Source organism: Camelus dromedarius, chromosome 8 (assembly GCF_036321535.1).
Source record: "Camelus dromedarius isolate mCamDro1 chromosome 8, mCamDro1.pat, whole genome shotgun sequence".
Taxonomy (NCBI): Eukaryota; Metazoa; Chordata; class Mammalia; order Artiodactyla; family Camelidae; genus Camelus; species Camelus dromedarius.
The window spans coordinates 4468789-4495718 of record NC_087443.1 but is presented as its reverse complement, the minus strand read 5'-3'; the positions used below and the strand labels follow the sequence as shown (position 1 = coordinate 4495718).

Genomic DNA, 26930 nt, shown 5'->3' with positions numbered 1-26930 from the left:
TCAAGTTAATTACTTACAATGGTGAAAATAAGATTTACAAATAAAAGCAAAATACATATTCAAGGAGGGACTAAGAACCCACACAAAACTAAGACTATACACGTGCATAGCAATAGGGACGCAGGGCTTATACACTGACAATCTTTGACACAAAAATTATCTTCCCCCACTCCTGAAACACCCATAAGAGTCAGCTAAACTGTTCGATGTCAGTTTACTATATTCCATGTAACATATCACTGCCTTATTTTGTATACACTTAAATATATTCTACAATCTTTCTCAGATCTCAATGCAAAGGACTCTCACACTAAGCCAATTGGGATGGGCAGGGATGCCTCCAGATACACAACTAAAATACCTGCTGTACTGCGTGGGCGGGGTGTGGCGACGGACCCGGGCTGATGCCTTCCTCCCGCCACGACGGAGGTACTGGGTGGGTTTGGGCAAGTTGGTGGAGGCAGGAGGGGCGGCCAAGGTCCGCGCTGGGCTACGCCTAGGCCCGGAGGTGGGTGGGTGGGGCTCAGGGGCCGGCCGGCCGGCGGCCCGGAGGCCCAGAGGCCCGGAGGCCCGGGTCCGGACGCCTCCGGGGCCACTTGCCCCTGCCAGCGAGCCTGATGCGGGGATCCGAGCTGGGACGGGCCTGGAGAGTCCCGGGGTGGGCGGGAGGCGCTGGGAGGCGGGCGGCAGGCGCGCGGTGCGCTCTGCGCTCTGCGCTCTGCGCTGTGTGCGCTGAGTGCAGGCCGCGGTGGCTTGGCTTGGCTTGGCTCGGCTCGGCTCGGCTCGGCTCGGCTCGGCCCGGCCGGGCTCGGTTCGGCACGGCGCGGGCCGGCCGAGGCGGCGGCAGGGAAGGCGCAGCGCGGGCTCTTGAGGCGCCGCGCGGCGCCTGCCGCTGTCTACGGCCATACCACCCTGAACGCGCCCGATCTCGTCTGATCTCGGAAGCTAAGCAGGGTCGGGCCTGGTTAGTACTTGGATGGGAGACCGCCTGGGAATACCGGGTGCTGTAGGCTTTTTTTTTTTTTTTTTGGCCTCCTGCCTCCCTCTCCTTTAGCGCCGCCCCTGTCCCCAAGGCGGCTCCCCGCAGGCCCGAGCACCTCCTGACCCTCCCCCCACCACGCCACGCCCGCGCAGCCCACGGCCTGCCCCGACCCCGCGTCAGGCAGGCAGGCAGGCGGGCAGCCGGCCGGGCAGCCGGCCGGCCTGCCCGCATGCCGGCGGGCGCACAGGCAGCCGCTTCCCTGCCCCTTGGACCTCGCAGCCCCGGCCCCCCACAGCCCCCACAGCCCCCCGGCCCTCCCCTGGGGGGACTGTGAGGCGGGAGGGGCGACGGCCCGACCGCGACTCCGCCGCAGGCCTGGGCTCCCTCGGTCCGTCCTCGTCCTCCTGCCGCCCGCGGCCCGCGAGCCCTCTCGACGTCCAACGGCGCCCAGCCGCCGGCTGCCCGCCCCAAGTCGACGCCAGCGCCCGCCCGCCGAGACCGCCTTCTCTCCACCAGCCTTGGCCTGCTCTCCCCACGGAAGGAAAGGACGTTCCCGTCCTTCGCCCGGCAGGGCCACGCCCACCGGTCGCCCCTCCGTGTCCCTTGGAACCTGGGCCCCGCCAGAGCCACTTCGTGCGTTGGCCCTCCAGTTCCACGACGCCCCCCTCGGCACACGCCCGTCGCCGCTGCTCTCCAGCAACAGCCAGCCAGGCGCACTCAAGCAAGTCCGGGCGCGCCCGGCCCAGAGAGGCCCGGAGTCGGAACCGACGGCCAGACAGACAGAGAGACGACGGAAAGCAGGACGACGACACGAAAACCCACCCACCGGGACACGCACACTGCCGCCGACACGCTGACCTGCGCACACCCACCGCCGGCGGGACCGTCTGTCTGTGCCGGGCCCCCGGCCCGCGGCTCCCGGGGAAGGAACCCGAGCAGCGCGCAGAACGGGACTCGTGAGACGTCGTCTGGGAGTCCTGGGGCCCCGCGGGGGACTGCCAGCCCCAAGGCACCTACCTGCCTCCTGCCCGGGGTGCCGCCCAAGCACCACCACCCTGCCTAGGGGAAGCTCCGTCTTCAGCAGAGGCTCATCTGCGGCTCGGCAAGGTCTGTGACAAGAGCATCTGTCCCGGGTGTGTCTGTCTGCTTCTGGGTCCAGCGTTGCCCCCTCCGTCTCCCTCTCTCCCTCTCTCTGTCAAACTCTTGTCTCTCTGTCAGTCTGTCTCTGGTCTCTTTCTCTGTCTCTTTCTCTGTCTCTTTCTCTGTCTCTGCCTCTGCCTCTGCCTCTGCCTCTGTCACCCCCTCACCCCCCACCCCCTCCCAGAACGCACCCCCGGCGCCGCCTGTCTCTCCACCACTGTGTCTCCTTCCTCTCTTTCTCCCTCTCACCATAGCCTCTCACGTTTGCTCTCACTCTGGCTCTCCTGGAGCAGCTGGCTCATGCTCCCTCTCTTCCCCTCCGTTTGTCTGGGGTGGGGGTGGGGGTGGAGGGGTGTGTGTCTAGCTGTGTGTTTTCAGTGTGTGTGTGTGTGTGTGTGTGTTTGTGTGTGTCCGCGTGCGTGCGTGTCTGCGTGGGCCGGCGCGCGCTCCTGTCCGTCCGATCGTCCGTCCTTCGGTCCGTCCCGTCTTTCTCAGCTCTCTCTGCAAGGGGCTGTCTTCTTTCGCCTCGGGGGCTGGGCAGGGAGGCCCGCTGACGCCCACCGGCCCGGTGTGGGGTGAAGGGTGGGGCGGGGTGGGGCGTCGGGCCCGGGCTGATGCCTTCCCTCCCGCCGCGACGGAGGTACTGGGTGGGTTTGGGCAAGTTGGTGGAGGCAGGAGGGGCGGCCAAGGTCCGCGCTGGGCTACGCCTAGGCCCGGAGGTGGGTGGGTGGGGCTCAGGGGCCGGCCGGCCGGCGGCCCGGAGGCCCGGAGGCCCGGGTCCGGACGCCTCCGGGGCCACTTGCCCCTGCCAGCGAGCCTGATGCGGGGATCCGAGCTGGGACGGGCCTGGAGAGTCCCGGGGTGGGCGGGAGGCGCTGGGAGGCGGGCGGCAGGCGCGCGGTGCGCTCTGCGCTCTGCGCTGTGTGCGCTGAGTGCAGGCCGCGGTGGCTTGGCTTGGCTTGGCTCGGCTCGGCTCGGCTCGGCTCGGCTCGGCCCGGCCCGGCCGGGCTCGGTTCGGCACGGCGCGGGCCGGCCGAGGCGGCGGCAGGGAAGGCGCAGCGCGGGCTCTTGAGGCGCCGCGCGGCGCCTGCCGCTGTCTACGGCCATACCACCCTGAACGCGCCCGATCTCGTCTGATCTCGGAAGCTAAGCAGGGTCGGGCCTGGTTAGTACTTGGATGGGAGACCGCCTGGGAATACCGGGTGCTGTAGGCTTTTTTTTTTTTTTTTTTTGGCCTCCTGCCTCCCTCTCCTTTAGCCGCCGCCCCTGTCCCCAAGGCGGCTCCCCGCAGGCCCGAGCACCTCCTGACCCTCCCCCCACCACGCCACGCCCGCGCAGCCCACGGCCTGCCCCGACCCCGCGTCAGGCAGGCAGGCAGGCGGGCAGCCGGCCGGGCAGCCGGCCGGCCTGCCCGCATGCCGGCGGGCGCACAGGCAGCCGCTTCCCTGCCCCTTGGACCTCGCAGCCCCGGCCCCCCACAGCCCCCACAGCCCCCCGGCCCTCCCCTGGGGGGACTGTGAGGCGGGAGGGGCGACGGCCCGACCGCGACTCCGCCGCAGGCCTGGGCTCCCTCGGTCCGTCCTCGTCCTCCTGCCGCCCGCGGCCCGCGAGCCCTCTCGACGTCCAACGGCGCCCAGCCGCCGGCTGCCCGCCCCAAGTCGACGCCAGCGCCCGCCCGCCGAGACCGCCTTCTCTCCACCAGCCTTGGCCTGCTCTCCCCACGGAAGGAAAGGACGTTCCCGTCCTTCGCCCGGCAGGGCCACGCCCACCGGTCGCCCCTCCGTGTCCCTTGGAACCTGGGCCCCGCCAGAGCCACTTCGTGCGTTGGCCCTCCAGTTCCACGACGCCCCCCTCGGCACACGCCCGTCGCCGCTGCTCTCCAGCAACAGCCAGCCAGGCGCACTCAAGCAAGTCCGGGCGCGCCCGGCCCAGAGAGGCCCGGAGTCGGAACCGACGGCCAGAGAGACAGAGAGACGACGGAAAGCAGGACGACGACACGAAAACCCACCCACCGGGACACGCACACTGCCGCCGACACGCTGACCTGCGCACACCCACCGCCGGCGGGACCGTCTGTCTGTGCCGGGCCCCCGGCCCGCGGCTCCCGGGGAAGGAACCCGAGCAGCGCGCAGAACGGGACTCGTGAGACGTCGTCTGGGAGTCCTGGGGCCCCGCGGGGGACTGCCAGCCCCAAGGCACCTACCTGCCTCCTGCCCGGGGTGCCGCCCAAGCACCACCACCCTGCCTAGGGGAAGCTCCGTCTTCAGCAGAGGCTCATCTGCGGCTCGGCAAGGTCTGTGACAAGAGCATCTGTCCCGGGTGTGTCTGTCTGCTTCTGGGTCCAGCGTTGCCCCCTCCGTCTCCCTCTCTCCCTCTCTCTGTCAAACTCTTGTCTCTCTGTCAGTCTGTCTCTGGTCTCTTTCTCTGTCTCTTTCTCTGTCTCTGCCTCTGCCTCTGCCTCTGTCACCCCCTCACCCCCCACCCCCTCCCAGAACGCACCCCCGGCGCCGCCTGTCTCTCCACCACTGTGTCTCCTTCCTCTCTTTCTCCCTCTCACCATAGCCTCTCACGTTTGCTCTCACTCTGGCTCTCCTGGAGCAGCTGGCTCATGCTCCCTCTCTTCCCCTCCGTTTGTCTGGGGTGGGGGTGGGGGTGGAGGGGTGTGTGTCTAGCTGTGTGTTTTCAGTGTGTGTCTGTGTGTGTGTGTGTGTGTGTGTGTGTGTGTGTGTGTGTGTGTGTTTGTGTGTGTCCGCGTGCGTGCGTGTCTGCGTGGGCCGGCGCGCGCTCCTGTCCGTCCGATCGTCCGTCCTTCGGTCCGTCCCGTCTTTCTCAGCTCTCTCTGCAAGGGGCTGTCTTCTTTCGCCTCGGGGGCTGGGCAGGGAGGCCCGCTGACGCCCACCGGCCCGGTGTGGGGTGAAGGGTGGGGCGGGGTGGGGCGTCGGGCCCGGGCTGATGCCTTCCCTCCCGCCGCGACGGAGGTACTGGGTGGGTTTGGGCAAGTTGGTGGAGGCAGGAGGGGCGGCCAAGGTCCGCGCTGGGCTACGCCTAGGCCCGGAGGTGGGTGGGTGGGGCTCAGGGGCCGGCCGGCCGGCGGCCCGGAGGCCCGGAGGCCCGGGTCCGGACGCCTCCGGGGCCACTTGCCCCTGCCAGCGAGCCTGATGCGGGGATCCGAGCTGGGACGGGCCTGGAGAGTCCCGGGGTGGGCGGGAGGCGCTGGGAGGCGGGCGGCAGGCGCGCGGTGCGCTCTGCGCTCTGCGCTGTGTGCGCTGAGTGCAGGCCGCGGTGGCTTGGCTTGGCTTGGCTCGGCTCGGCTCGGCTCGGCTCGGCTCGGCCCGGCCCGGCCGGGCTCGGTTCGGCACGGCGCGGGCCGGCCGAGGCGGCGGCAGGGAAGGCGCAGCGCGGGCTCTTGAGGCGCCGCGCGGCGCCTGCCGCTGTCTACGGCCATACCACCCTGAACGCGCCCGATCTCGTCTGATCTCGGAAGCTAAGCAGGGTCGGGCCTGGTTAGTACTTGGATGGGAGACCGCCTGGGAATACCGGGTGCTGTAGGCTTTTTTTTTTTTTTTTTTTTTTTTTTGGCCTCCTGCCTCCCTCTCCTTTAGCCGCCGCCCCTGTCCCCAAGGCGGCTCCCCGCAGGCCCGAGCACCTCCTGACCCTCCCCCCACCACGCCACGCCCGCGCAGCCCACGGCCTGCCCCGACCCCGCGTCAGGCAGGCAGGCAGGCGGGCAGCCGGCCGGGCAGCCGGCCGGCCTGCCCGCATGCCGGCGGGCGCACAGGCAGCCGCTTCCCTGCCCCTTGGACCTCGCAGCCCCGGCCCCCCACAGCCCCCACAGCCCCCCGGCCCTCCCCTGGGGGGACTGTGAGGCGGGAGGGGCGACGGCCCGACCGCGACTCCGCCGCAGGCCTGGGCTCCCTCGGTCCGTCCTCGTCCTCCTGCCGCCCGCGGCCCGCGAGCCCTCTCGACGTCCAACGGCGCCCAGCCGCCGGCTGCCCGCCCCAAGTCGACGCCAGCGCCCGCCCGCCGAGACCGCCTTCTCTCCACCAGCCTTGGCCTGCTCTCCCCACGGAAGGAAAGGACGTTCCCGTCCTTCGCCCGGCAGGGCCACGCCCACCGGTCGCCCCTCCGTGTCCCTTGGAACCTGGGCCCCGCCAGAGCCACTTCGTGCGTTGGCCCTCCAGTTCCACGACGCCCCCCTCGGCACACGCCCGTCGCCGCTGCTCTCCAGCAACAGCCAGCCAGGCGCACTCAAGCAAGTCCGGGCGCGCCCGGCCCAGAGAGGCCCGGAGTCGGAACCGACGGCCAGAGAGACAGAGAGACGACGGAAAGCAGGACGACGACACGAAAACCCACCCACCGGGACACGCACACTGCCGCCGACACGCTGACCTGCGCACACCCACCGCCGGCGGGACCGTCTGTCTGTGCCGGGCCCCCGGCCCGCGGCTCCCGGGGAAGGAACCCGAGCAGCGCGCAGAACGGGACTCGTGAGACGTCGTCTGGGAGTCCTGGGGCCCCGCGGGGGACTGCCAGCCCCAAGGCACCTACCTGCCTCCTGCCCGGGGTGCCGCCCAAGCACCACCACCCTGCCTAGGGGAAGCTCCGTCTTCAGCAGAGGCTCATCTGCGGCTCGGCAAGGTCTGTGACAAGAGCATCTGTCCCGGGTGTGTCTGTCTGCTTCTGGGTCCAGCGTTGCCCCCTCCGTCTCCCTCTCTCCCTCTCTCTGTCAAACTCTTGTCTCTCTGTCAGTCTGTCTCTGGTCTCTTTCTCTGTCTCTTTCTCTGTCTCTGCCTCTGCCTCTGCCTCTGCCTCTGTCACCCCCTCACCCCCCACCCCCTCCCAGAACGCACCCCCGGCGCCGCCTGTCTCTCCACCACTGTGTCTCCTTCCTCTCTTTCTCCCTCTCACCATAGCCTCTCACGTTTGCTCTCACTCTGGCTCTCCTGGAGCAGCTGGCTCATGCTCCCTCTCTTCCCCTCCGTTTGTCTGGGGTGGGGGTGGGGGTGGAGGGGTGTGTGTCTAGCTGTGTGTTTTCAGTGTGTGTCTGTGTGTGTGTGTGTGTGTGTGTGTGTGTGTGTGTGTGTTTGTGTGTGTCCGCGTGCGTGCGTGTCTGCGTGGGCCGGCGCGCGCTCCTGTCCGTCCGATCGTCCGTCCTTCGGTCCGTCCCGTCTTTCTCAGCTCTCTCTGCAAGGGGCTGTCTTCTTTCGCCTCGGGGGCTGGGCAGGGAGGCCCGCTGACGCCCACCGGCCCGGTGTGGGGTGAAGGGTGGGGCGGGGTGGGGCGTCGGGCCCGGGCTGATGCCTTCCCTCCCGCCGCGACGGAGGTACTGGGTGGGTTTGGGCAAGTTGGTGGAGGCAGGAGGGGCGGCCAAGGTCCGCGCTGGGCTACGCCTAGGCCCGGAGGTGGGTGGGTGGGGCTCAGGGGCCGGCCGGCCGGCGGCCCGGAGGCCCGGAGGCCCGGGTCCGGACGCCTCCGGGGCCACTTGCCCCTGCCAGCGAGCCTGATGCGGGGATCCGAGCTGGGACGGGCCTGGAGAGTCCCGGGGTGGGCGGGAGGCTCTGGGAGGCGGGCGGCAGGCGCGCGGTGCGCTCTGCGCTCTGCGCTGTGTGCGCTGAGTGCAGGCCGCGGTGGCTTGGCTTGGCTTGGCTCGGCTCGGCTCGGCTCGGCTCGGCTCGGCCCGGCCCGGCCGGGCTCGGTTCGGCACGGCGCGGGCCGGCCGAGGCGGCGGCAGGGAAGGCGCAGCGCGGGCTCTTGAGGCGCCGCGCGGCGCCTGCCGCTGTCTACGGCCATACCACCCTGAACGCGCCCGATCTCGTCTGATCTCGGAAGCTAAGCAGGGTCGGGCCTGGTTAGTACTTGGATGGGAGACCGCCTGGGAATACCGGGTGCTGTAGGCTTTTTTTTTTTTTTTTTTTTTTTTTTGGCCTCCTGCCTCCCTCTCCTTTAGCCGCCGCCCCTGTCCCCAAGGCGGCTCCCCGCAGGCCCGAGCACCTCCTGACCCTCCCCCCACCACGCCACGCCCGCGCAGCCCACGGCCTGCCCCGACCCCGCGTCAGGCAGGCAGGCAGGCGGGCAGCCGGCCGGGCAGCCGGCCGGCCTGCCCGCATGCCGGCGGGCGCACAGGCAGCCGCTTCCCTGCCCCTTGGACCTCGCAGCCCCGGCCCCCCACAGCCCCCACAGCCCCCCGGCCCTCCCCTGGGGGGACTGTGAGGCGGGAGGGGCGACGGCCCGACCGCGACTCCGCCGCAGGCCTGGGCTCCCTCGGTCCGTCCTCGTCCTCCTGCCGCCCGCGGCCCGCGAGCCCTCTCGACGTCCAACGGCGCCCAGCCGCCGGCTGCCCGCCCCAAGTCGACGCCAGCGCCCGCCCGCCGAGACCGCCTTCTCTCCACCAGCCTTGGCCTGCTCTCCCCACGGAAGGAAAGGACGTTCCCGTCCTTCGCCCGGCAGGGCCACGCCCACCGGTCGCCCCTCCGTGTCCCTTGGAACCTGGGCCCCGCCAGAGCCACTTCGTGCGTTGGCCCTCCAGTTCCACGACGCCCCCCTCGGCACACGCCCGTCGCCGCTGCTCTCCAGCAACAGCCAGCCAGGCGCACTCAAGCAAGTCCGGGCGCGCCCGGCCCAGAGAGGCCCGGAGTCGGAACCGACGGCCAGAGAGACAGAGAGACGACGGAAAGCAGGACGACGACACGAAAACCCACCCACCGGGACACGCACACTGCCGCCGACACGCTGACCTGCGCACACCCACCGCCGGCGGGACCGTCTGTCTGTGCCGGGCCCCCGGCCCGCGGCTCCCGGGGAAGGAACCCGAGCAGCGCGCAGAACGGGACTCGTGAGACGTCGTCTGGGAGTCCTGGGGCCCCGCGGGGGACTGCCAGCCCCAAGGCACCTACCTGCCTCCTGCCCGGGGTGCCGCCCAAGCACCACCACCCTGCCTAGGGGAAGCTCCGTCTTCAGCAGAGGCTCATCTGCGGCTCGGCAAGGTCTGTGACAAGAGCATCTGTCCCGGGTGTGTCTGTCTGCTTCTGGGTCCAGCGTTGCCCCCTCCGTCTCCCTCTCTCCCTCTCTCTGTCAAACTCTTGTCTCTCTGTCAGTCTGTCTCTGGTCTCTTTCTCTGTCTCTTTCTCTGTCTCTGCCTCTGCCTCTGCCTCTGCCTCTGTCACCCCCTCACCCCCCACCCCCTCCCAGAACGCACCCCCGGCGCCGCCTGTCTCTCCACCACTGTGTCTCCTTCCTCTCTTTCTCCCTCTCACCATAGCCTCTCACGTTTGCTCTCACTCTGGCTCTCCTGGAGCAGCTGGCTCATGCTCCCTCTCTTCCCCTCCGTTTGTCTGGGGTGGGGGTGGGGGTGGAGGGGTGTGTGTCTAGCTGTGTGTTTTCAGTGTGTGTCTGTGTGTGTGTGTGTGTGTGTGTGTGTGTGTGTGTGTGTGTGTGTGTGTGTGTGTTTGTGTGTGTCCGCGTGCGTGCGTGTCTGCGTGGGCCGGCGCGCGCTCCTGTCCGTCCGATCGTCCGTCCTTCGGTCCGTCCCGTCTTTCTCAGCTCTCTCTGCAAGGGGCTGTCTTCTTTCGCCTCGGGGGCTGGGCAGGGAGGCCCGCTGACGCCCACCGGCCCGGTGTGGGGTGAAGGGTGGGGCGGGGTGGGGCGTCGGGCCCGGGCTGATGCCTTCCCTCCCGCCGCGACGGAGGTACTGGGTGGGTTTGGGCAAGTTGGTGGAGGCAGGAGGGGCGGCCAAGGTCCGCGCTGGGCTACGCCTAGGCCCGGAGGTGGGTGGGTGGGGCTCAGGGGCCGGCCGGCCGGCGGCCCGGAGGCCCGGAGGCCCGGGTCCGGACGCCTCCGGGGCCACTTGCCCCTGCCAGCGAGCCTGATGCGGGGATCCGAGCTGGGACGGGCCTGGAGAGTCCCGGGGTGGGCGGGAGGCGCTGGGAGGCGGGCGGCAGGCGCGCGGTGCGCTCTGCGCTCTGCGCTGTGTGCGCTGAGTGCAGGCCGCGGTGGCTTGGCTTGGCTTGGCTCGGCTCGGCTCGGCTCGGCTCGGCTCGGCCCGGCCCGGCCGGGCTCGGTTCGGCACGGCGCGGGCCGGCCGAGGCGGCGGCAGGGAAGGCGCAGCGCGGGCTCTTGAGGCGCCGCGCGGCGCCTGCCGCTGTCTACGGCCATACCACCCTGAACGCGCCCGATCTCGTCTGATCTCGGAAGCTAAGCAGGGTCGGGCCTGGTTAGTACTTGGATGGGAGACCGCCTGGGAATACCGGGTGCTGTAGGCTTTTTTTTTTTTTTTTTTTTTTTTTGGCCTCCTGCCTCCCTCTCCTTTACCGCCGCCCCTGTCCCCAAGGCGGCTCCCCGCAGGCCCGAGCACCTCCTGACCCTCCCCCCACCACGCCACGCCCGCGCAGCCCACGGCCTGCCCCGACCCCGCGTCAGGCAGGCAGGCAGGCGGGCAGCCGGCCGGGCAGCCGGCCGGCCTGCCCGCATGCCGGCGGGCGCACAGGCAGCCGCTTCCCTGCCCCTTGGACCTCGCAGCCCCGGCCCCCCACAGCCCCCACAGCCCCCCGGCCCTCCCCTGGGGGGACTGTGAGGCGGGAGGGGCGACGGCCCGACCGCGACTCCGCCGCAGGCCTGGGCTCCCTCGGTCCGTCCTCGTCCTCCTGCCGCCCGCGGCCCGCGAGCCCTCTCGACGTCCAACGGCGCCCAGCCGCCGGCTGCCCGCCCCAAGTCGACGCCAGCGCCCGCCCGCCGAGACCGCCTTCTCTCCACCAGCCTTGGCCTGCTCTCCCCACGGAAGGAAAGGACGTTCCCGTCCTTCGCCCGGCAGGGCCACGCCCACCGGTCGCCCCTCCGTGTCCCTTGGAACCTGGGCCCCGCCAGAGCCACTTCGTGCGTTGGCCCTCCAGTTCCACGACGCCCCCCTCGGCACACGCCCGTCGCCGCTGCTCTCCAGCAACAGCCAGCCAGGCGCACTCAAGCAAGTCCGGGCGCGCCCGGCCCAGAGAGGCCCGGAGTCGGAACCGACGGCCAGAGAGACAGAGAGACGACGGAAAGCAGGACGACGACACGAAAACCCACCCACCGGGACACGCACACTGCCGCCGACACGCTGACCTGCGCACACCCACCGCCGGCGGGACCGTCTGTCTGTGCCGGGCCCCCGGCCCGCGGCTCCCGGGGAAGGAACCCGAGCAGCGCGCAGAACGGGACTCGTGAGACGTCGTCTGGGAGTCCTGGGGCCCCGCGGGGGACTGCCAGCCCCAAGGCACCTACCTGCCTCCTGCCCGGGGTGCCGCCCAAGCACCACCACCCTGCCTAGGGGAAGCTCCGTCTTCAGCAGAGGCTCATCTGCGGCTCGGCAAGGTCTGTGACAAGAGCATCTGTCCCGGGTGTGTCTGTCTGCTTCTGGGTCCAGCGTTGCCCCCTCCGTCTCCCTCTCTCCCTCTCTCTGTCAAACTCTTGTCTCTCTGTCAGTCTGTCTCTGGTCTCTTTCTCTGTCTCTTTCTCTGTCTCTTTCTCTGTCTCTGCCTCTGCCTCTGCCTCTGCCTCTGTCACCCCCTCACCCCCCACCCCCTCCCAGAACGCACCCCCGGCGCCGCCTGTCTCTCCACCACTGTGTCTCCTTCCTCTCTTTCTCCCTCTCACCATAGCCTCTCACGTTTGCTCTCACTCTGGCTCTCCTGGAGCAGCTGGCTCATGCTCCCTCTCTTCCCCTCCGTTTGTCTGGGGTGGGGGTGGGGGTGGAGGGGTGTGTGTCTAGCTGTGTGTTTTCAGTGTGTGTGTGTGTGTGTGTGTGTTTGTGTGTGTCCGCGTGCGTGCGTGTCTGCGTGGGCCGGCGCGCGCTCCTGTCCGTCCGATCGTCCGTCCTTCGGTCCGTCCCGTCTTTCTCAGCTCTCTCTGCAAGGGGCTGTCTTCTTTCGCCTCGGGGGCTGGGCAGGGAGGCCCGCTGACGCCCACCGGCCCGGTGTGGGGTGAAGGGTGGGGCGGGGTGGGGCGTCGGGCCCGGGCTGATGCCTTCCCTCCCGCCGCGACGGAGGTACTGGGTGGGTTTGGGCAAGTTGGTGGAGGCAGGAGGGGCGGCCAAGGTCCGCGCTGGGCTACGCCTAGGCCCGGAGGTGGGTGGGTGGGGCTCAGGGGCCGGCCGGCCGGCGGCCCGGAGGCCCGGAGGCCCGGGTCCGGACGCCTCCGGGGCCACTTGCCCCTGCCAGCGAGCCTGATGCGGGGATCCGAGCTGGGACGGGCCTGGAGAGTCCCGGGGTGGGCGGGAGGCGCTGGGAGGCGGGCGGCAGGCGCGCGGTGCGCTCTGCGCTCTGCGCTGTGTGCGCTGGGTGCAGGACGCGGTGGCTTGGCTTGGCTTGGCTTGGCTCGGCTCGGCTCGGCTCGGCTCGGCCCGGCCGGGCTCGGTTCGGCACGGCGCGGGCCGGCCGAGGCGGCGGCAGGGAAGGCGCAGCGCGGGCTCTTGAGGCGCCGCGCGGCGCCTGCCGCTGTCTACGGCCATACCACCCTGAACGCGCCCGATCTCGTCTGATCTCGGAAGCTAAGCAGGGTCGGGCCTGGTTAGTACTTGGATGGGAGACCGCCTGGGAATACCGGGTGCTGTAGGCTCTTTTTTTTTTTTTTTTTTTTTTTGGCCTCCTGCCTCCCTCTCCTTTAGCCGCCGCCCCTGTCCCCAAGGCGGCTCCCCGCAGGCCCGAGCACCTCCTGACCCTCCCCCCACCACGCCACGCCCGCGCAGCCCACGGCCTGCCCCGACCCCGCGTCAGGCAGGCAGGCAGGCGGGCAGCCGGCCGGGCAGCCGGCCGGCCTGCCCGCATGCCGGCGGGCGCACAGGCAGCCGCTTCCCTGCCCCTTGGACCTCGCAGCCCCGGCCCCCCACAGCCCCCACAGCCCCCCGGCCCTCCCCTGGGGGGACTGTGAGGCGGGAGGGGCGACGGCCCGACCGCGACTCCGCCGCAGGCCTGGGCTCCCTCGGTCCGTCCTCGTCCTCCTGCCGCCCGCGGCCCGCGAGCCCTCTCGACGTCCAACGGCGCCCAGCCGCCGGCTGCCCGCCCCAAGTCGACGCCAGCGCCCGCCCGCCGAGACCGCCTTCTCTCCACCAGCCTTGGCCTGCTCTCCCCACGGAAGGAAAGGACGTTCCCGTCCTTCGCCCGGCAGGGCCACGCCCACCGGTCGCCCCTCCGTGTCCCTTGGAACCTGGGCCCCGCCAGAGCCACTTCGTGCGTTGGCCCTCCAGTTCCACGACGCCCCCCTCGGCACACGCCCGTCGCCGCTGCTCTCCAGCAACAGCCAGCCAGGCGCACTCAAGCAAGTCCGGGCGCGCCCGGCCCAGAGAGGCCCGGAGTCGGAACCGACGGCCAGACAGACAGAGAGACGACGGAAAGCAGGACGACGACACGAAAACCCACCCACCGGGACACGCACACTGCCGCCGACACGCTGACCTGCGCACACCCACCGCCGGCGGGACCGTCTGTCTGTGCCGGGCCCCCGGCCCGCGGCTCCCGGGGAAGGAACCCGAGCAGCGCGCAGAACGGGACTCGTGAGACGTCGTCTGGGAGTCCTGGGGCCCCGCGGGGGACTGCCAGCCCCAAGGCACCTACCTGCCTCCTGCCCGGGGTGCCGCCCAAGCACCACCACCCTGCCTAGGGGAAGCTCCGTCTTCAGCAGAGGCTCATCTGCGGCTCGGCAAGGTCTGTGACAAGAGCATCTGTCCCGGGTGTGTCTGTCTGCTTCTGGGTCCAGCGTTGCCCCCTCCGTCTCCCTCTCTCCCTCTCTCTGTCAAACTCTTGTCTCTCTGTCAGTCTGTCTCTGGTCTCTTTCTCTGTCTCTTTCTCTGTCTCTTTCTCTGTCTCTGCCTCTGCCTCTGCCTCTGCCTCTGTCACCCCCTCACCCCCCACCCCCTCCCAGAACGCACCCCCGGCGCCGCCTGTCTCTCCACCACTGTGTCTCCTTCCTCTCTTTCTCCCTCTCACCATAGCCTCTCACGTTTGCTCTCACTCTGGCTCTCCTGGAGCAGCTGGCTCATGCTCCCTCTCTTCCCCTCCGTTTGTCTGGGGTGGGGGTGGGGGTGGAGGGGTGTGTGTCTAGCTGTGTGTTTTCAGTGTGTGTGTGTGTGTGTGTGTGTTTGTGTGTGTCCGCGTGCGTGCGTGTCTGCGTGGGCCGGCGCGCGCTCCTGTCCGTCCGATCGTCCGTCCTTCGGTCCGTCCCGTCTTTCTCAGCTCTCTCTGCAAGGGGCTGTCTTCTTTCGCCTCGGGGGCTGGGCAGGGAGGCCCGCTGACGCCCACCGGCCCGGTGTGGGGTGAAGGGTGGGGCGGGGTGGGGCGTCGGGCCCGGGCTGATGCCTTCCCTCCCGCCGCGACGGAGGTACTGGGTGGGTTTGGGCAAGTTGGTGGAGGCAGGAGGGGCGGCCAAGGTCCGCGCTGGGCTACGCCTAGGCCCGGAGGTGGGTGGGTGGGGCTCAGGGGCCGGCCGGCCGGCGGCCCGGAGGCCCGGAGGCCCGGGTCCGGACGCCTCCGGGGCCACTTGCCCCTGCCAGCGAGCCTGATGCGGGGATCCGAGCTGGGACGGGCCTGGAGAGTCCCGGGGTGGGCGGGAGGCGCTGGGAGGCGGGCGGCAGGCGCGCGGTGCGCTCTGCGCTCTGCGCTGTGTGCGCTGAGTGCAGGCCGCGGTGGCTTGGCTTGGCTTGGCTCGGCTCGGCTCGGCTCGGCTCGGCTCGGCCCGGCCCGGCCGGGCTCGGTTCGGCACGGCGCGGGCCGGCCGAGGCGGCGGCAGGGAAGGCGCAGCGCGGGCTCTTGAGGCGCCGCGCGGCGCCTGCCGCTGTCTACGGCCATACCACCCTGAACGCGCCCGATCTCGTCTGATCTCGGAAGCTAAGCGGGGTCGGGCCTGGTTAGTACTTGGATGGGAGACCGCCTGGGAATACCGGGTGCTGTAGGCTTTTTTTTTTTTTTTTTTTTTTTTTTGGCCTCCTGCCTCCCTCTCCTTTAGCCGCCGCCCCTGTCCCCAAGGCGGCTCCCCGCAGGCCCGAGCACCTCCTGACCCTCCCCCCACCACGCCACGCCCGCGCAGCCCACGGCCTGCCCCGACCCCGCGTCAGGCAGGCAGGCAGGCGGGCAGCCGGCCGGGCAGCCGGCCGGCCTGCCCGCATGCCGGCGGGCGCACAGGCAGCCGCTTCCCTGCCCCTTGGACCTCGCAGCCCCGGCCCCCCACAGCCCCCACAGCCCCCCGGCCCTCCCCTGGGGGGACTGTGAGGCGGGAGGGGCGACGGCCCGACCGCGACTCCGCCGCAGGCCTGGGCTCCCTCGGTCCGTCCTCGTCCTCCTGCCGCCCGCGGCCCGCGAGCCCTCTCGACGTCCAACGGCGCCCAGCCGCCGGCTGCCCGCCCCAAGTCGACGCCAGCGCCCGCCCGCCGAGACCGCCTTCTCTCCACCAGCCTTGGCCTGCTCTCCCCACGGAAGGAAAGGACGTTCCCGTCCTTCGCCCGGCAGGGCCACGCCCACCGGTCGCCCCTCCGTGTCCCTTGGAACCTGGGCCCCGCCAGAGCCACTTCGTGCGTTGGCCCTCCAGTTCCACGACGCCCCCCTCGGCACACGCCCGTCGCCGCTGCTCTCCAGCAACAGCCAGCCAGGCGCACTCAAGCAAGTCCGGGCGCGCCCGGCCCAGAGAGGCCCGGAGTCGGAACCGACGGCCAGAGAGACAGAGAGACGACGGAAAGCAGGACGACGACACGAAAACCCACCCACCGGGACACGCACACTGCCGCCGACACGCTGACCTGCGCACACCCACCGCCGGCGGGACCGTCTGTCTGTGCCGGGCCCCCGGCCCGCGGCTCCCGGGGAAGGAACCCGAGCAGCGCGCAGAACGGGACTCGTGAGACGTCGTCTGGGAGTCCTGGGGCCCCGCGGGGGACTGCCAGCCCCAAGGCACCTACCTGCCTCCTGCCCGGGGTGCCGCCCAAGCACCACCACCCTGCCTAGGGGAAGCTCCGTCTTCAGCAGAGGCTCATCTGCGGCTCGGCAAGGTCTGTGACAAGAGCATCTGTCCCGGGTGTGTCTGTCTGCTTCTGGGTCCAGCGTTGCCCCCTCCGTCTCCCTCTCTCCCTCTCTCTGTCAAACTCTTGTCTCTCTGTCAGTCTGTCTCTGGTCTCTTTCTCTGTCTCTTTCTCTGTCTCTGCCTCTGCCTCTGCCTCTGCCTCTGTCACCCCCTCACCCCCCACCCCCTCCCAGAACGCACCCCCGGCGCCGCCTGTCTCTCCACCACTGTGTCTCCTTCCTCTCTTTCTCCCTCTCACCATAGCCTCTCACGTTTGCTCTCACTCTGGCTCTCCTGGAGCAGCTGGCTCATGCTCCCTCTCTTCCCCTCCGTTTGTCTGGGGTGGGGGTGGGGGTGGAGGGGTGTGTGTCTAGCTGTGTGTTTTCAGTGTGTGTCTGTGTGTGTGTGTGTGTGTGTGTGTGTGTGTGTGTGTGTGTGTGTGTGTGTTTGTGTGTGTCCGCGTGCGTGCGTGTCTGCGTGGGCCGGCGCGCGCTCCTGTCCGTCCGATCGTCCGTCCTTCGGTCCGTCCCGTCTTTCTCAGCTCTCTCTGCAAGGGGCTGTCTTCTTTCGCCTCGGGGGCTGGGCAGGGAGGCCCGCTGACGCCCACCGGCCCGGTGTGGGGTGAAGGGTGGGGCGGGGTGGGGCGTCGGGCCCGGGCTGATGCCTTCCCTCCCGCCGCGACGGAGGTACTGGGTGGGTTTGGGCAAGTTGGTGGAGGCAGGAGGGGCGGCCAAGGTCCGCGCTGGGCTACGCCTAGGCCCGGAGGTGGGTGGGTGGGGCTCAGGGGCCGGCCGGCCGGCGGCCCGGAGGCCCGGAGGCCCGGGTCCGGACGCCTCCGGGGCCACTTGCCCCTGCCAGCGAGCCTGATGCGGGGATCCGAGCTGGGACGGGCCTGGAGAGTCCCGGGGTGGGCGGGAGGCGCTGGGAGGCGGGCGGCAGGCGCGCGGTGCGCTCTGCGCTCTGCGCTGTGTGCGCTGAGTGCAGGCCGCGGTGGCTTGGCTTGGCTTGGCTCGGCTCGGCTCGGCTCGGCTCGGCTCGGCCCGGCCCGGCCGGGCTCGGTTCGGCACGGCGCGGGCCGGCCGAGGCGGCGGCAGGGAAGGCGCAGCGCGGGCTCTTGAGGCGCCGCGCGGCGCCTGCCGCTGTCTACGGCCATACCACCCTGAACGCGCCCGATCTCGTCTGATCTCGGAAGCTAAGCGGGGTCGGGCCTGGTTAGTACTTGGATGGGAGACCGCCTGGGAATACCGGGTGCTGTAGGCTTTTTTTTTTTTTTTTTTTTTTTTTTGGCCTCCTGCCTCCCTCTCCTTTAGCCGCCGCCCCTGTCCCCAAGGCGGCTCCCCGCAGGCCCGAGCACCTCCTGACCCTCCCCCCACCACGCCACGCCCGCGCAGCCCACGGCCTGCCCCGACCCCGCGTCAGGCAGGCAGGCAGGCGGGCAGCCGGCCGGGCAGCCGGCCGGCCTGCCCGCATGCCGGCGGGCGCACAGGCAGCCGCTTCCCTGCCCCTTGGACCTCGCAGCCCCGGCCCCCCACAGCCCCCACAGCCCCCCGGCCCTCCCCTGGGGGGACTGTGAGGCGGGAGGGGCGACGGCCCGACCGCGACTCCGCCGCAGGCCTGGGCTCCCTCGGTCCGTCCTCGTCCTCCTGCCGCCCGCGGCCCGCGAGCCCTCTCGACGTCCAACGGCGCCCAGCCGCCGGCTGCCCGCCCCAAGTCGACGCCAGCGCCCGCCCGCCGAGACCGCCTTCTCTCCACCAGCCTTGGCCTGCTCTCCCCACGGAAGGAAAGGACGTTCCCGTCCTTCGCCCGGCAGGGCCACGCCCACCGGTCGCCCCTCCGTGTCCCTTGGAACCTGGGCCCCGCCAGAGCCACTTCGTGCGTTGGCCCTCCAGTTCCACGACGCCCCCCTCGGCACACGCCCGTCGCCGCTGCTCTCCAGCAACAGCCAGCCAGGCGCACTCAAGCAAGTCCGGGCGCGCCCGGCCCAGAGAGGCCCGGAGTCGGAACCGACGGCCAGACAGACAGAGAGACGACGGAAAGCAGGACGACGACACGAAAACCCACCCACCGGGACACGCACACTGCCGCCGACACGCTGACCTGCGCACACCCACCGCCGGCGGGACCGTCTGTCTGTGCCGGGCCCCCGGCCCGCGGCTCCCGGGGAAGGAACCCGAGCAGCGCGCAGAACGGGACTCGTGAGACGTCGTCTGGGAGTCCTGGGGCCCCGCGGGGGACTGCCAGCCCCAAGGCACCTACCTGCCTCCTGCCCGGGGTGCCGCCCAAGCACCACCACCCTGCCTAGGGGAAGCTCCGTCTTCAGCAGAGGCTCATCTGCGGCTCGGCAAGGTCTGTGACAAGAGCATCTGTCCCGGGTGTGTCTGTCTGCTTCTGGGTCCAGCGTTGCCCCCTCCGTCTCCCTCTCTCCCTCTCTCTGTCAAACTCTTGTCTCTCTGTCAGTCTGTCTCTGGTCTCTTTCTCTGTCTCTTTCTCTGTCTCTGCCTCTGCCTCTGCCTCTGCCTCTGTCACCCCCTCACCCCCCACCCCCTCCCAGAACGCACCCCCGGCGCCGCCTGTCTCTCCACCACTGTGTCTCCTTCCTCTCTTTCTCCCTCTCACCATAGCCTCTCACGTTTGCTCTCACTCTGGCTCTCCTGGAGCAGCTGGCTCATGCTCCCTCTCTTCCCCTCCGTTTGTCTGGGGTGGGGGTGGGGGTGGAGGGGTGTGTGTCTAGCTGTGTGTTTTCAGTGTGTGTCTGTGTGTGTGTGTGTGTGTGTGTGTGTGTGTGTGTGTGTGTTTGTGTGTGTCCGCGTGCGTGCGTGTCTGCGTGGGCCGGCGCGCGCTCCTGTCCGTCCGATCGTCCGTCCTTCGGTCCGTCCCGTCTTTCTCAGCTCTCTCTGCAAGGGGCTGTCTTCTTTCGCCTCGGGGGCTGGGCAGGGAGGCCCGCTGACGCCCACCGGCCCGGTGTGGGGTGAAGGGTGGGGCGGGGTGGGGCGTCGGGCCCGGGCTGATGCCTTCCCTCCCGCCGCGACGGAGGTACTGGGTGGGTTTGGGCAAGTTGGTGGAGGCAGGAGGGGCGGCCAAGGTCCGCGCTGGGCTACGCCTAGGCCCGGAGGTGGGTGGGTGGGGCTCAGGGGCCGGCCGGCCGGCGGCCCGGAGGCCCGGAGGCCCGGGTCCGGACGCCTCCGGGGCCACTTGCCCCTGCCAGCGAGCCTGATGCGGGGATCCGAGCTGGGACGGGCCTGGAGAGTCCCGGGGTGGGCGGGAGGCGCTGGGAGGCGGGCGGCAGGCGCGCGGTGCGCTCTGCGCTCTGCGCTGTGTGCGCTGAGTGCAGGCCGCGGTGGCTTGGCTTGGCTTGGCTCGGCTCGGCTCGGCTCGGCTCGGCTCGGCCCGGCCCGGCCGGGCTCGGTTCGGCACGGCGCGGGCCGGCCGAGGCGGCGGCAGGGAAGGCGCAGCGCGGGCTCTTGAGGCGCCGCGCGGCGCCTGCCGCTGTCTACGGCCATACCACCCTGAACGCGCCCGATCTCGTCTGATCTCGGAAGCTAAGCAGGGTCGGGCCTGGTTAGTACTTGGATGGGAGACCGCCTGGGAATACCGGGTGCTGTAGGCTTTTTTTTTTTTTTTTTTTTTTTTTGGCCTCCTGCCTCCCTCTCCTTTAGCCGCCGCCCCTGTCCCCAAGGCGGCTCCCCGCAGGCCCGAGCACCTCCTGACCCTCCCCCCACCACGCCACGCCCGCGCAGCCCACGGCCTGCCCCGACCCCGCGTCAGGCAGGCAGGCAGGCGGGCAGCCGGCCGGGCAGCCGGCCGGCCTGCCCGCATGCCGGCGGGCGCACAGGCAGCCGCTTCCCTGCCCCTTGGACCTCGCAGCCCCGGCCCCCCACAGCCCCCACAGCCCCCCGGCCCTCCCCTGGGGGGACTGTGAGGCGGGAGGGGCGACGGCCCGACCGCGACTCCGCCGCAGGCCTGGGCTCCCTCGGTCCGTCCTCGTCCTCCTGCCGCCCGCGGCCCGCGAGCCCTCTCGACGTCCAACGGCGCCCAGCCGCCGGCTGCCCGCCCCAAGTCGACGCCAGCGCCCGCCCGCCGAGACCGCCTTCTCTCCACCAGCCTTGGCCTGCTCTCCCCACGGAAGGAAAGGACGTTCCCGTCCTTCGCCCGGCAGGGCCACGCCCACCGGTCGCCCCTCCGTGTCCCTTGGAACCTGGGCCCCGCCAGAGCCACTTCGTGCGTTGGCCCTCCAGTTCCACGACGCCCCCCTCGGCACACGCCCGTCGCCGCTGCTCTCCAGCAACAGCCAGCCAGGCGCACTCAAGCAAGTCCGGGCGCGCCCGGCCCAGAGAGGCCCGGAGTCGGAACCGACGGCCAGAGAGACAGAGAGACGACGGAAAGCAGGACGACGACACGAAAACCCACCCACCGGGACACGCACACTGCCGCCGACACGCTGACCTGCGCACACCCACCGCCGGCGGGACCGTCTGTCTGTGCCGGGCCCCCGGCCCGCGGCTCCCGGGGAAGGAACCCGAGCAGCGCGCAGAACGGGACTCGTGAGACGTCGTCTGGGAGTCCTGGGGCCCCGCGGGGGACTGCCAGCCCCAAGGCACCTACCTGCCTCCTGCCCGGGGTGCCGCCCAAGCACCACCACCCTGCCTAGGGGAAGCTCCGTCTTCAGCAGAGGCTCATCTGCGGCTCGGCAAGGTCTGTGACAAGAGCATCTGTCCCGGGTGTGTCTGTCTGCTTCTGGGTCCAGCGTTGCCCCCTCCGTCTCCCTCTCTCCCTCTCTCTGTCAAACTCTTGTCTCTCTGTCAGTCTGTCTCTGGTCTCTTTCTCTGTCTCTTTCTCTGTCTCTGCCTCTGCCTCTGCCTCTGCCTCTGTCACCCCCTCACCCCCCACCCCCTCCCAGAACGCACCCCCGGCGCCGCCTGTCTCTCCACCACTGTGTCTCCTTCCTCTCTTTCTCCCTCTCACCATAGCCTCTCACGTTTGCTCTCACTCTGGCTCTCCTGGAGCAGCTGGCTCATGCTCCCTCTCTTCCCCTCCGTTTGTCTGGGGTGGGGGTGGGGGTGGAGGGGTGTGTGTCTAGCTGTGTGTTTTCAGTGTGTGTCTGTGTGTGTGTGTGTGTGTGTGTGTGTGTGTGTGTGTGTTTGTGTGTGTCCGCGTGCGTGCGTGTCTGCGTGGGCCGGCGCGCGCTCCTGTCCGTCCGATCGTCCGTCCTTCGGTCCGTCCCGTCTTTCTCAGCTCTCTCTGCAAGGGGCTGTCTTCTTTCGCCTCGGGGGCTGGGCAGGGAGGCCCGCTGACGCCCACCGGCCCGGTGTGGGGTGAAGGGTGGGGCGGGGTGGGGCGTCGGGCCCGGGCTGATGCCTTCCCTCCCGCCGCGACGGAGGTACTGGGTGGGTTTGGGCAAGTTGGTGGAGGCAGGAGGGGCGGCCAAGGTCCGCGCTGGGCTACGCCTAGGCCCGGAGGTGGGTGGGTGGGGCTCAGGGGCCGGCCGGCCGGCGGCCCGGAGGCCCGGAGGCCCGGGTCCGGACGCCTCCGGGGCCACTTGCCCCTGCCAGCGAGCCTGATGCGGGGATCCGAGCTGGGACGGGCCTGGAGAGTCCCGGGGTGGGCGGGAGGCGCTGGGAGGCGGGCGGCAGGCGCGCGGTGCGCTCTGCGCTCTGCGCTGTGTGCGCTGAGTGCAGGCCGCGGTGGCTTGGCTTGGCTTGGCTCGGCTCGGCTCGGCTCGGCTCGGCTCGGCTCGGCCCGGCCGGGCTCGGTTCGGCACGGCGCGGGCCGGCCGAGGCGGCGGCAGGGAAGGCGCAGCGCGGGCTCTTGAGGCGCCGCGCGGCGCCTGCCGCTGTCTACGGCCATACCACCCTGAACGCGCCCGATCTCGTCTGATCTCGGAAGCTAAGCAGGGTCGGGCCTGGTTAGTACTTGGATGGGAGACCGCCTGGGAATACCGGGTGCTGTAGGCTTTTTTTTTTTTTTTTTTTTTTTTTGGCCTCCTGCCTCCCTCTCCTTTAGCCGCCGCCCCTGTCCCCAAGGCGGCTCCCCGCAGGCCCGAGCACCTCCTGACCCTCCCCCCACCACGCCACGCCCGCGCAGCCCACGGCCTGCCCCGACCCCGCGTCAGGCAGGCAGGCAGGCGGGCAGCCGGCCGGGCAGCCGGCCGGCCTGCCCGCATGCCGGCGGGCGCACAGGCAGCCGCTTCCCTGCCCCTTGGACCTCGCAGCCCCGGCCCCCCACAGCCCCCACAGCCCCCCGGCCCTCCCCTGGGGGGACTGTGAGGCGGGAGGGGCGACGGCCCGACCGCGACTCCGCCGCAGGCCTGGGCTCCCTCGGTCCGTCCTCGTCCTCCTGCCGCCCGCGGCCCGCGAGCCCTCTCGACGTCCAACGGCGCCCAGCCGCCGGCTGCCCGCCCCAAGTCGACGCCAGCGCCCGCCCGCCGAGACCGCCTTCTCTCCACCAGCCTTGGCCTGCTCTCCCCACGGAAGGAAAGGACGTTCCCGTCCTTCGCCCGGCAGGGCCACGCCCACCGGTCGCCCCTCCGTGTCCCTTGGAACCTGGGCCCCGCCAGAGCCACTTCGTGCGTTGGCCCTCCAGTTCCACGACGCCCCCCTCGGCACACGCCCGTCGCCGCTGCTCTCCAGCAACAGCCAGCCAGGCGCACTCAAGCAAGTCCGGGCGCGCCCGGCCCAGAGAGGCCCGGAGTCGGAACCGACGGCCAGAGAGACAGAGAGACGACGGAAAGCAGGACGACGACACGAAAACCCACCCACCGGGACACGCACACTGCCGCCGACACGCTGACCTGCGCACACCCACCGCCGGCGGGACCGTCTGTCTGTGCCGGGCCCCCGGCCCGCGGCTCCCGGGGAAGGAACCCGAGCAGCGCGCAGAACGGGACTCGTGAGACGTCGTCTGGGAGTCCTGGGGCCCCGCGGGGGACTGCCAGCCCCAAGGCACCTACCTGCCTCCTGCCCGGGGTGCCGCCCAAGCACCACCACCCTGCCTAGGGGAAGCTCCGTCTTCAGCAGAGGCTCATCTGCGGCTCGGCAAGGTCTGTGACAAGAGCATCTGTCCCGGGTGTGTCTGTCTGCTTCTGGGTCCAGCGTTGCCCCCTCCGTCTCCCTCTCTCCCTCTCTCTGTCAAACTCTTGTCTCTCTGTCAGTCTGTCTCTGGTCTCTTTCTCTGTCTCTTTCTCTGTCTCTGCCTCTGCCTCTGCCTCTGCCTCTGTCACCCCCTCACCCCCCACCCCCTCCCAGAACGCACCCCCGGCGCCGCCTGTCTCTCCACCACTGTGTCTCCTTCCTCTCTTTCTCCCTCTCACCATAGCCTCTCACGTTTGCTCTCACTCTGGCTCTCCTGGAGCAGCTGGCTCATGCTCCCTCTCTTCCCCTCCGTTTGTCTGGGGTGGGGGTGGGGGTGGAGGGGTGTGTGTCTAGCTGTGTGTTTTCAGTGTGTGTCTGTGTGTGTGTGTGTGTGTGTGTGTGTGTGTGTGTGTGTGTGTGTGTGTGTTTGTGTGTGTCCGCGTGCGTGCGTGTCTGCGTGGGCCGGCGCGCGCTCCTGTCCGTCCGATCGTCCGTCCTTCGGTCCGTCCCGTCTTTCTCAGCTCTCTCTGCAAGGGGCTGTCTTCTTTCGCCTCGGGGGCTGGGCAGGGAGGCCCGCTGACGCCCACCGGCCCGGTGTGGGGTGAAGGGTGGGGCGGGGTGGGGCGTCGGGCCCGGGCTGATGCCTTCCCTCCCGCCGCGACGGAGGTACTGGGTGGGTTTGGGCAAGTTGGTGGAGGCAGGAGGGGCGGCCAAGGTCCGCGCTGGGCTACGCCTAGGCCCGGAGGTGGGTGGGTGGGGCTCAGGGGCCGGCCGGCCGGCGGCCCGGAGGCCCGGAGGCCCGGGTCCGGACGCCTCCGGGGCCACTTGCCCCTGCCAGCGAGCCTGATGCGGGGATCCGAGCTGGGACGGGCCTGGAGAGTCCCGGGGTGGGCGGGAGGCTCTGGGAGGCGGGCGGCAGGCGCGCGGTGCGCTCTGCGCTCTGCGCTGTGTGCGCTGAGTGCAGGCCGCGGTGGCTTGGCTTGGCTTGGCTCGGCTCGGCTCGGCTCGGCTCGGCTCGGCCCGGCCCGGCCGGGCTCGGTTCGGCACGGCGCGGGCCGGCCGAGGCGGCGGCAGGGAAGGCGCAGCGCGGGCTCTTGAGGCGCCGCGCGGCGCCTGCCGCTGTCTACGGCCATACCACCCTGAACGCGCCCGATCTCGTCTGATCTCGGAAGCTAAGCAGGGTCGGGCCTGGTTAGTACTTGGATGGGAGACCGCCTGGGAATACCGGGTGCTGTAGGCTTTTTTTTTTTTTTTTTTTTTTTTTTGGCCTCCTGCCTCCCTCTCCTTTAGACGCCGCCCCTGTCCCCAAGGCGGCTCCCCGCAGGCCCGAGCACCTCCTGACCCTCCCCCCACCACGCCACGCCCGCGCAGCCCACGGCCTGCCCCGACCCCGCGTCAGGCAGGCAGGCAGGCGGGCAGCCGGCCGGGCAGCCGGCCGGCCTGCCCGCATGCCGGCGGGCGCACAGGCAGCCGCTTCCCTGCCCCTTGGACCTCGCAGCCCCGGCCCCCCACAGCCCCCACAGCCCCCCGGCCCTCCCCTGGGGGGACTGTGAGGCGGGAGGGGCGACGGCCCGACCGCGACTCCGCCGCAGGCCTGGGCTCCCTCGGTCCGTCCTCGTCCTCCTGCCGCCCGCGGCCCGCGAGCCCTCTCGACGTCCAACGGCGCCCAGCCGCCGGCTGCCCGCCCCAAGTCGACGCCAGCGCCCGCCCGCCGAGACCGCCTTCTCTCCACCAGCCTTGGCCTGCTCTCCCCACGGAAGGAAAGGACGTTCCCGTCCTTCGCCCGGCAGGGCCACGCCCACCGGTCGCCCCTCCGTGTCCCTTGGAACCTGGGCCCCGCCAGAGCCACTTCGTGCGTTGGCCCTCCAGTTCCACGACGCCCCCCTCGGCACACGCCCGTCGCCGCTGCTCTCCAGCAACAGCCAGCCAGGCGCACTCAAGCAAGTCCGGGCGCGCCCGGCCCAGAGAGGCCCGGAGTCGGAACCGACGGCCAGACAGACAGAGAGACGACGGAAAGCAGGACGACGACACGAAAACCCACCCACCGGGACACGCACACTGCCGCCGACACGCTGACCTGCGCACACCCACCGCCGGCGGGACCGTCTGTCTGTGCCGGGCCCCCGGCCCGCGGCTCCCGGGGAAGGAACCCGAGCAGCGCGCAGAACGGGACTCGTGAGACGTCGTCTGGGAGTCCTGGGGCCCCGCGGGGGACTGCCAGCCCCAAGGCACCTACCTGCCTCCTGCCCGGGGTGCCGCCCAAGCACCACCACCCTGCCTAGGGGAAGCTCCGTCTTCAGCAGAGGCTCATCTGCGGCTCGGCAAGGTCTGTGACAAGAGCATCTGTCCCGGGTGTGTCTGTCTGCTTCTGGGTCCAGCGTTGCCCCCTCCGTCTCCCTCTCTCCCTCTCTCTGTCAAACTCTTGTCTCTCTGTCAGTCTGTCTCTGGTCTCTTTCTCTGTCTCTTTCTCTGTCTCTGCCTCTGCCTCTGCCTCTGCCTCTGTCACCCCCTCACCCCCCACCCCCTCCCAGAACGCACCCCCGGCGCCGCCTGTCTCTCCACCACTGTGTCTCCTTCCTCTCTTTCTCCCTCTCACCATAGCCTCTCACGTTTGCTCTCACTCTGGCTCTCCTGGAGCAGCTGGCTCATGCTCCCTCTCTTCCCCTCCGTTTGTCTGGGGTGGGGGTGGGGGTGGAGGGGTGTGTGTCTAGCTGTGTGTTTTCAGTGTGTGTCTGTGTGTGTGTGTGTGTGTGTGTGTGTGTGTGTGTGTGTGTGTGTGTGTGTGTGTGTGTGTGTTTGTGTGTGTCCGCGTGCGTGCGTGTCTGCGTGGGCCGGCGCGCGCTCCTGTCCGTCCGATCGTCCGTCCTTCGGTCCGTCCCGTCTTTCTCAGCTCTCTCTGCAAGGGGCTGTCTTCTTTCGCCTCGGGGGCTGGGCAGGGAGGCCCGCTGACGCCCACCGGCCCGGTGTGGGGTGAAGGGTGGGGCGGGGTGGGGCGTCGGGCCCGGGCTGATGCCTTCCCTCCCGCCGCGACGGAGGTACTGGGTGGGTTTGGGCAAGTTGGTGGAGGCAGGAGGGGCGGCCAAGGTCCGCGCTGGGCTACGCCTAGGCCCGGAGGTGGGTGGGTGGGGCTCAGGGGCCGGCCGGCCGGCGGCCCGGAGGCCCGGAGGCCCGGGTCCGGACGCCTCCGGGGCCACTTGCCCCTGCCAGCGAGCCTGATGCGGGGATCCGAGCTGGGACGGGCCTGGAGAGTCCCGGGGTGGGCGGGAGGCGCTGGGAGGCGGGCGGCAGGCGCGCGGTGCGCTCTGCGCTCTGCGCTGTGTGCGCTGAGTGCAGGCCGCGGTGGCTTGGCTTGGCTTGGCTCGGCTCGGCTCGGCTCGGCTCGGCTCGGCCCGGCCCGGCCGGGCTCGGTTCGGCACGGCGCGGGCCGGCCGAGGCGGCGGCAGGGAAGGCGCAGCGCGGGCTCTTGAGGCGCCGCGCGGCGCCTGCCGCTGTCTACGGCCATACCACCCTGAACGCGCCCGATCTCGTCTGATCTCGGAAGCTAAGCAGGGTCGGGCCTGGTTAGTACTTGGATGGGAGACCGCCTGGGAATACCGGGTGCTGTAGGCTTTTTTTTTTTTTTTTTTTTTTTTTTTGGCCTCCTGCCTCCCTCTCCTTTACCGCCGCCCCTGTCCCCAAGGCGGCTCCCCGCAGGCCCGAGCACCTCCTGACCCTCCCCCCACCACGCC

At 70.4% G+C, this 26930-nt stretch overlaps 12 non-coding genes across 12 annotated transcripts; all 12 read left to right on the top strand.

Moving 5' to 3' along the window:
- Window positions 1-894: 894 nt before the first annotated feature.
- Window positions 895-1013, top strand: LOC116156138 (5S ribosomal RNA). The gene has a single exon (XR_010382131.1). It is a non-coding gene; the product is annotated as a 5S ribosomal RNA (ribosomal RNA).
- Window positions 1014-3217: 2204 nt separating this feature from the next.
- LOC135321955 (5S ribosomal RNA) lies at window positions 3218-3336 on the top strand. The gene has a single exon (XR_010382130.1). It is a non-coding gene; the product is annotated as a 5S ribosomal RNA (ribosomal RNA).
- Window positions 3337-5555: 2219 nt separating this feature from the next.
- LOC135321953 (5S ribosomal RNA) lies at window positions 5556-5674 on the top strand. Its single transcript, XR_010382128.1, has one exon. It is a non-coding gene; the product is annotated as a 5S ribosomal RNA (ribosomal RNA).
- Window positions 5675-7900: 2226 nt separating this feature from the next.
- On the top strand, window positions 7901-8019 carry LOC135321952 (5S ribosomal RNA). The gene has a single exon (XR_010382127.1). It is a non-coding gene; the product is annotated as a 5S ribosomal RNA (ribosomal RNA).
- Window positions 8020-10261: 2242 nt separating this feature from the next.
- Window positions 10262-10380, top strand: LOC135321951 (5S ribosomal RNA). The gene has a single exon (XR_010382126.1). It is a non-coding gene; the product is annotated as a 5S ribosomal RNA (ribosomal RNA).
- A 2207-nt stretch (window positions 10381-12587) lies between these two features.
- Window positions 12588-12706, top strand: LOC135321950 (5S ribosomal RNA). Its single transcript, XR_010382125.1, has one exon. It is a non-coding gene; the product is annotated as a 5S ribosomal RNA (ribosomal RNA).
- A 2213-nt stretch (window positions 12707-14919) lies between these two features.
- LOC135321905 (5S ribosomal RNA) lies at window positions 14920-15038 on the top strand. The gene has a single exon (XR_010382080.1). It is a non-coding gene; the product is annotated as a 5S ribosomal RNA (ribosomal RNA).
- Window positions 15039-17276: 2238 nt separating this feature from the next.
- On the top strand, window positions 17277-17395 carry LOC135321904 (5S ribosomal RNA). The gene has a single exon (XR_010382079.1). It is a non-coding gene; the product is annotated as a 5S ribosomal RNA (ribosomal RNA).
- A 2228-nt stretch (window positions 17396-19623) lies between these two features.
- On the top strand, window positions 19624-19742 carry LOC135321949 (5S ribosomal RNA). Its single transcript, XR_010382124.1, has one exon. It is a non-coding gene; the product is annotated as a 5S ribosomal RNA (ribosomal RNA).
- Window positions 19743-21967: 2225 nt separating this feature from the next.
- On the top strand, window positions 21968-22086 carry LOC135321948 (5S ribosomal RNA). The gene has a single exon (XR_010382123.1). It is a non-coding gene; the product is annotated as a 5S ribosomal RNA (ribosomal RNA).
- A 2237-nt stretch (window positions 22087-24323) lies between these two features.
- On the top strand, window positions 24324-24442 carry LOC135321947 (5S ribosomal RNA). Its single transcript, XR_010382122.1, has one exon. It is a non-coding gene; the product is annotated as a 5S ribosomal RNA (ribosomal RNA).
- A 2250-nt stretch (window positions 24443-26692) lies between these two features.
- LOC135321946 (5S ribosomal RNA) lies at window positions 26693-26811 on the top strand. The gene has a single exon (XR_010382121.1). It is a non-coding gene; the product is annotated as a 5S ribosomal RNA (ribosomal RNA).
- Window positions 26812-26930: the final 119 nt, after the last annotated feature.